General features: G+C 48.0%; 1 protein-coding gene across 1 annotated transcript in view; it reads right to left on the reverse strand.

Annotated features, from left to right (window-relative positions):
* The window catches only part of GPR160 (G protein-coupled receptor 160), a 213,740-nt gene extending 207,203 nt beyond the window's left edge, over window positions 1–6,537 (reverse strand). Inside the window, exon 1 of the mRNA XM_086944297.1 lies at window positions 6,244–6,537. The gene's annotated coding sequence lies outside the window, so the exon portion shown is untranslated. The remainder of the gene's footprint in view (window positions 1–6,243) is intronic.
* Window positions 6,538–7,080: the final 543 nt, after the last annotated feature.

A 7,080-nucleotide genomic window follows, 5' to 3' on the forward strand; every position in this document is an offset into this window, starting at 1 on the left:
CGCCACATCCACCGCACCCACCACCACCACATCCACCGCACCCACCACCACCACATCCACCACATCCACCACCACATCCAACACAACCACCACCGCATCCACCACAACATCCAACACAACCACCACCGCATCCACCACATCCACCACATCCACCATCACCTCCACATCCACCATGACATCCACCACATGCACCACCACACCCACCGCCACCACCATCACCTCCACATCCACCATGACATCCACCACCACATCCACCACATCCACCACCACATCCACCACCACCGCATCCACCACCACCACCGCATCCACCACCACATCCACCACATCCTCCATCACCTCCACATCCACCATGACATCCACCGCCACATCCACCACCACCACATCTACCACATGCACCACCACCGCATCCACCACCACATCCACCACACCCACCACCACCACATCCACCACCAGGTGCAAATGCAATGTTCTTGGATTTTCGTCACAATAAAATACACTGAACATAATCTTCACAAAATTAAATTACAAACGTTTAAGCTATTGCCATTTATAAATTACAATAAATTTTATTTAAGTATTAATTATTTACAAAATTAAAAGCCATTGTTATTTGCAATATCAATACATCTAAGTCACGTAAAGACAACACACATTGCATTACAAATGCTATAGGTGTCACATTTGCGAAAGTTAAAACTATTGACATTGTAACTGACAAAGCTATTACTTTTGCTATTTTCAAAACCAACACATAAATAAAAAAAGTGTCATTTACAATACCAATTGCTCAAACTTTCCTAATGCGAGACCTATTGCATTTCCAATGCTTGTTATTTTATGGTACGCAGTTTACTGTAACCAAAGAGGAGTGCAGAGTTGACTTTTTCAGGTTTAGTAGTTGTAACCTTTCGATTTCTGCATGTCTCAGCCGTGACCTTTCAGCCCACTAACTTATCTCGTTGATTTACTTTAAAAAAAAAAGTAAATACAAAAACAAAAAGGCAATAAAAACTCTACACTAATAAAAAACTTGAGAAATCAATACATAAAAAAGGAAGAAAGAGAGAGAGGGAGAGAGACCCTTGAACTCCACTTACACAATAAAAGGCTTTCAAATCTCTTGCTTACTCCCATACAGAACAGAAAACCTAACACAGAAAAGAAATGTCCCCAGTTCACTCTGCGTTAACAGAAGTGCCTTACGATGCACACATTAAAATATTCAGTGTGCCTTCTAAACAGAGTGCATTGCTTATATACAGGCGCGCCAGTATCCCCCACTGTGCTCACATAGACAAGGCAATAAACGCAAACCTGCTCACTTATCAAAATCTCTGCTCTCAACCTCATAGAAATACCTTTATTTCAACCTTAATCCAGTATATTAAAAATAACTTAGTTCAGGACTGAAGAGATGTCTTCACAGATATATTGTACCTTGCGTTTTGTGGCCGCTTGTACCTAAACTGAGTAGGTTTATGCCATGTTGGTGAAAAGAAAATGTCACCCAATAATATGGGTTATTTGGAACATGTGTAAAAAAAAAAAAATATATATATATATATATGGAATTCACACATTCATTACTAAAGTGCAAAAGTGATTTAACTACTCACAATAACGCACCTGAGAAAACACGTCACAGATTCTATTCTACGATCACTTTGTATAAGAAAACTACTGGGGTCATATTCACACGGCCTAGTTATTGGGATATCATCTCCCTGCACAGACTAAACCCATTTTTACCTCTGGTCACAGATAAACACTTATTTCTAATTACTTGAAGATATAAAACCAGCATAAACCATATGGGCAAAGTAAAATATACGTAAATGTTGGGGGACGAGAAGTGTGACCCACTGAAGGCTTTTTCTCACGAGTCACGCCTCCTACCCATGCTCCGCAATGGTAATATATAGTATAAAGAATCCCTTCCTGTACATTATAAGGATATTGCAAGTCACTGAGGAGTTGCTTGACCATTATAGAGGAAAGTGGCCAGAGGCAGATTTATTTTGTAGTGTTATAGAACTCGGAGTTGACTTGCAATATCCTTATAATATACCACAGGGAGTACTTTATTCCTTATAGTACATGGTAACTGCATCAACCTTCCCACAAACCACTTAAATCCTTGGTGCAATGCTCTTTCATCTAGAAGATAACATGTCTGTAAACACAAAGAATGACAGTAGAATCTCTAGTGCAAAATTAGATATGACAAAAAAAGCTGTTGGATATTTGCTGCAAAACGATATTCAAACCAGTTTGAAACAAGTCCGATTTAAATAAGGCTATATATTGGATTGTGTAGAAACATGCAGAAAGTTTTTATATTTTTACAATTACCTATCACATGAATGCCGACACTGACCTGGGAGGTCTTCACTTGGGCTCCTCGACCACCGCAGCCTCAGCGCTGCATTGCTGCAACACTCACCAGGCTCTCTACTTCCCTGCTGCCTGCCGCTTCCCAACCATTGCGGCGAGGCGGCAGCGGGGACTACATCCCCCAGCACCGCTTGCGCATAGGAAGGCGTGCATCCTGTCCCGCCCCCGGAGGTGCGCTTAAGGTCAGCGCGAGCCCCGGGGGAGCGGGGGACCTGGGCTGACACTGACCTGGGAGGTCTTCACTTGGGCTCCTCGACCACCGCAGCCTCAGCGCTGCATTGCTGCAACACTCACCAGGCTCTCTACTTCCCTGCTGCCTGCCGCTTCCCAACCATCGCGGCGAGGCGGCAGATCGGGGACTACATCCCCCAGCACTGCTTGCGCCTAGGAAGGCCTGCATCCTGTCCCGCCCCCGGAGGTGCGCTTAAGGTCAGCGCGAGCCCCGGGGGAGCGGGGGACCTGGGCTGACAATGACCTGGGAGGTCTTCACTTGGGCTCCTCGACCACCGCAGCCTCAGCGCTGCATTGCTGCAACACTCACCAGGCTCTCTACTTCCCTGCTGCCTGCCGCTTCCCAACCATCGCGGCGAGGCGGCAGATCGGGGACTACATCCCCCAGCACTGCTTGCGCCTAGGAAGGCCTGCATCCTGTCCCGCCCCCGGAGGTGCGCTTAAGGTCAGCGCGAGCACCCGCGTCGCGGGATCGCGCTCGGGTCGGCGCCCGGGGCTAAGCCCGGGCAAAGGGCGGGCCCTCTGAGGCCCTCAGAGGCACGAGGAGGACGGGACGGGCCACCCCATTTGCTTCGTCACAGGAGGAGGTACTGTGATGCTTCAATTTCATTGACTGTTTTGGCGTATTCATTACTATCATAAACATTATGTCCATTTGGGAAGAGCTCAACGCCCTGTGTGGCACAAAGTACGTCCCTGATGTAATAACCTCCCCTACTGTGGACACTTATTGTGTAAATTCTAATGGCTCCCCACAGGACCTTGCTCCTCCCGTAAAGACCACAACCAAGTAAACGCTTCGCCCCTGGGTCTCAACATTAGAGGGAAGCACGACAGCTAAACTGACAATGGGAACTATGCTAGTACTCAAAATCTGTGCACCAGCGCAATATCATCTCCCTCTAACCCAACAGCATTAATGGAGGACCCGGCCGCGGACAAATTAGATGACCCTGTCTTGTCTCCCCAATTGACTTTATTGGCCCAAATTGAGCAACTGTTGTCAGCTGTCATCTCACCCTTGATCATAAAAATCAACGACTTGGGGGAAAGGCTGATTAGCATTGAGGCAGTAATCAGAAAGTATCCTCCGTCAACTAATACAACGGCTACATCCGTCTGCCCTAACCCTCCCATCGCCCCTGAAAAGCGTAAGTCTGGTATTTGTAAAAACGATGTAACTCAAATACAGCTTCCCTGTATACCTACCCCAACAGGCCCCAAAGTAATCTTAAAACCTGCGTTAAAAACTTATACAGTGGCTAGACCCGCTCCGGTAAGAATGCCACGCATCAACCTACCTCCTGAAGCCGCCCCATATGTGTCTGTCCTCTCTGGGGTCCCTGCCCTCACCCAGGGAACACACGAATCCCAGCAGGACCTGCTAAATAAGGTCATTTTCTGGCTACAAAACAATAGACCCTTGCCACCTGAATTAGATGGTGGTATCCTGAGTGTCAGGAGGGTGGGATGGTTAGGCACGCTGCCCAAAGACATCGCTGGGGACCTGATACTAATCAAATTCAAAAACAGGAATGTTGTCCCCTATTTACGATTTTGCCCCCCCAAAGAAAGACATGGCACCATTCGCATTTGGGATCCGTACGATTTTTACCCGAGCTCCCCACATATTACATAGAACCAACTTTTTAGCCTTTAATGGTCCTGAACTTTTGTCCAAAAAATTGTATTTTTAAGACCCCACTATTAAGAGGCCACTCATAAGTTTGAGCTAAACTGACAGGGTAGGATGTAACTGATAAGTATATTGTTTTAGAGTTGTTTCATTGATAACGAAACCCTTGCATATTGATTAGCTGATTCGTTATATTTATTTAATCTTGTTTTATTAATTTTGTAATGATCTGTTACTGTATTTATGAAATGTTACGGTTTTTATTTATGTACTGTTGATGCTTTTATGACTTTTAAACTAAAATCGAATAAAAGCTTATCTGAATAAAATAAATATGTTGCCATAAATATCTCCTTTCTGCTTATCACTGTTCATCTAGTTTAATAGAGCAGAAGGAGGAAGAGTCATGTTTTGTTTATTTAAACTATAGCTTTAATAATGCTCTGTGCCCTGCCTTTCACTTTGGCTGCTCATTCTGGCAGAAAGCATTGGGGTGTCGAAACTTAACTGTAATAAGGTATTACAGTGGAGTAGCCGCCTCGTTTATTTATTACTGGTAACTAGGTAGTTAGAAGTTGCCTTGAACATGGAAATTAATGATTGGATTTATATAGGGTTTGCAAGATTCCATGTATCATACGCAGCATATTACACATCTATTCATATACAGTACCCCATATACATTAATATTACGTGTGGACATGTATAATAAGGCTCAAATACATTTAATTCCCTTTACTGTACCTGGTATAAAGAAATCAAAACAAACCCTGGCTGGTATACCAGATACATAAAAAAAAAACATCTATATATTTCGAAAGTAGCAGCACACAACACGTAACAAACAGGGAGGTTCGAGTGAACAATCTAAAAAGTTCTTGGCTGCAGCCAGGTGCAAAAAGCAATGCGTGCATACCAGACATTGCTTCAACTACGCAGTTTCAATGCGGGGGAAAACACGGAGGCCCTCATTTATGAAAAGTGACGCCTCGCTGCGAGAAAACAGCAATGCGTCACGTTACAATGCGCCCTCCTTGCGATAGCAATGATGCGTCATACTGTAAATATGACGCATCATGTCGCAAGGAGGTACAGATAGGTCAGTATTTCTGACATATCTGTAGGCACAAAAATGACGCATTGCTGGAGTGTGTCTCAAAAGTGACGCAACTCAAGCAATGGGTTATTACACATGGGCAAGATCCATGTGAAATGTGCCTGCGTCAGACTTACGCCCGCCATGAGTCAGGTGTAAGATATTGACACACTTGCGTCCTAGAAGTGACGCAGTGAAATCTCAGGTCTCACTGCATTACTCCTACGACCCTTTCTTGCGTCAGAACGCCCCCCCCCTGCATACATTATACCTGGAGCAGGTAGAATGTGGCGTAGGGGTTTACAAAGTGACACATCTACCTAGATGCGTCACTTGTAAATATGGTGCAGCAAGGCACATTTTTTACGCCGCTGGTGCGTCACAAAAAGTGACGCACCGGCGGCGTAAAAGTGACGCAAGGGCCCATAAATAAATTGTAAGAGCCAGATTATCCGCACATGAGATCTAAAGACGTCTTGCAGTCAGTTCAACCCTTTAAAAGGAAACACTCGCAAGTCGTAGCACACATGCAGTGGTGTGGGGCGGAACGCATACTACCCTTTAAAAAATTGGGGACTGAGAGATGATGGCGCTCCACATAACCCTAAGCAGGTGACGCGTGTGAGGGGGGGCACGTGGATGCCACATAACCGAATAAACGGGGACCCCGTCGCCTTCTAGGCCCGTGTTCTCACCGGAGCACTGTTGTGCAGCTGGTCAGCGTGGTGTGAACAAACATGCATTTACCACTCCCACCGCTTGTTTACATTGTTTACTCGCCGAGACGCCCCGGGCTGCTCAGATTGCGTTCACATTAAGTGTGATTTATGAGAGATTCGAGTCTGAGGCTACCTAGCCGGCTAATAATGAATATGTAAATAAATACCCGTAGCCTGGAGTAGACCGATGGAAGCCCCCTTCCGCCCGGCGTCTTCACGGAGCTGCAGGCGGGCACGGCGAGGCCGACAGAGCGGCTGGACCGGTTTATGCGAGTCTGTGCGCACAAACAGAGCGGACCTGAGTTGGCGACCGCGCCCTTCACCTGGGGGAGGAAGGGGAGGCTGCCATCGGAGCCACCTCCCTCAGTGTGAGCAGCACCGCACCTGAGGTCCGCAGTGCACACCTCACACGCGGAGGGGAGGGAGAGCAGGCCCTGCACCGCACCCACCTCACCTCACCTCACCTGGGGGAGGAAACCCTGCCCGGCCTGAGCCTCCCTCCCTCAGAGTGAGCAGCACGTGTGGTCCCGCAGTGCACACTTGTGAGCACCTCACACGCGGAGGGGAGGGAGAGCAGGCCCTGCACCGCACCGCACCCACCTCACCTGGGGGAGGAAACCCTGCCCGGCCTGAGCCTCCCTCCCTCAGAGTGAGCAGCACCACACCTGTGGTCCCGCAGTGCACACTTGTGAGCACCTCACACGCGGAGGGGAGGGAGAGCAGGCCCTGCACCGCACCCACCTCACCTGGGGAGGAAACCCTGCCCGGCCTGAGCCTCCCTCAGTGTGAGCAACACCGCACCTGAGGTCCGCAGTGCACACTTGTGAGCACCTCGGGGGCGGGGGAGCCAGGGCCTGCACAGCACCTACCTCACCTGGGGGAGGAAACCCTGCCCGGCCTGAGCCTCCCTCCCTCCCTCCCTCAGAGTGAGCAGCACCGCACCTGAGGTCCCGCAGTGCACACTTGTGAGCACCTCACACGCGGAGGGGAGGGAGAGCAGGCCC

Source organism: Lissotriton vulgaris, chromosome 11 (assembly GCF_964263255.1).
Source record: "Lissotriton vulgaris chromosome 11, aLisVul1.2, whole genome shotgun sequence".
Classification (NCBI taxonomy): Eukaryota; Metazoa; Chordata; class Amphibia; order Caudata; family Salamandridae; genus Lissotriton; species Lissotriton vulgaris.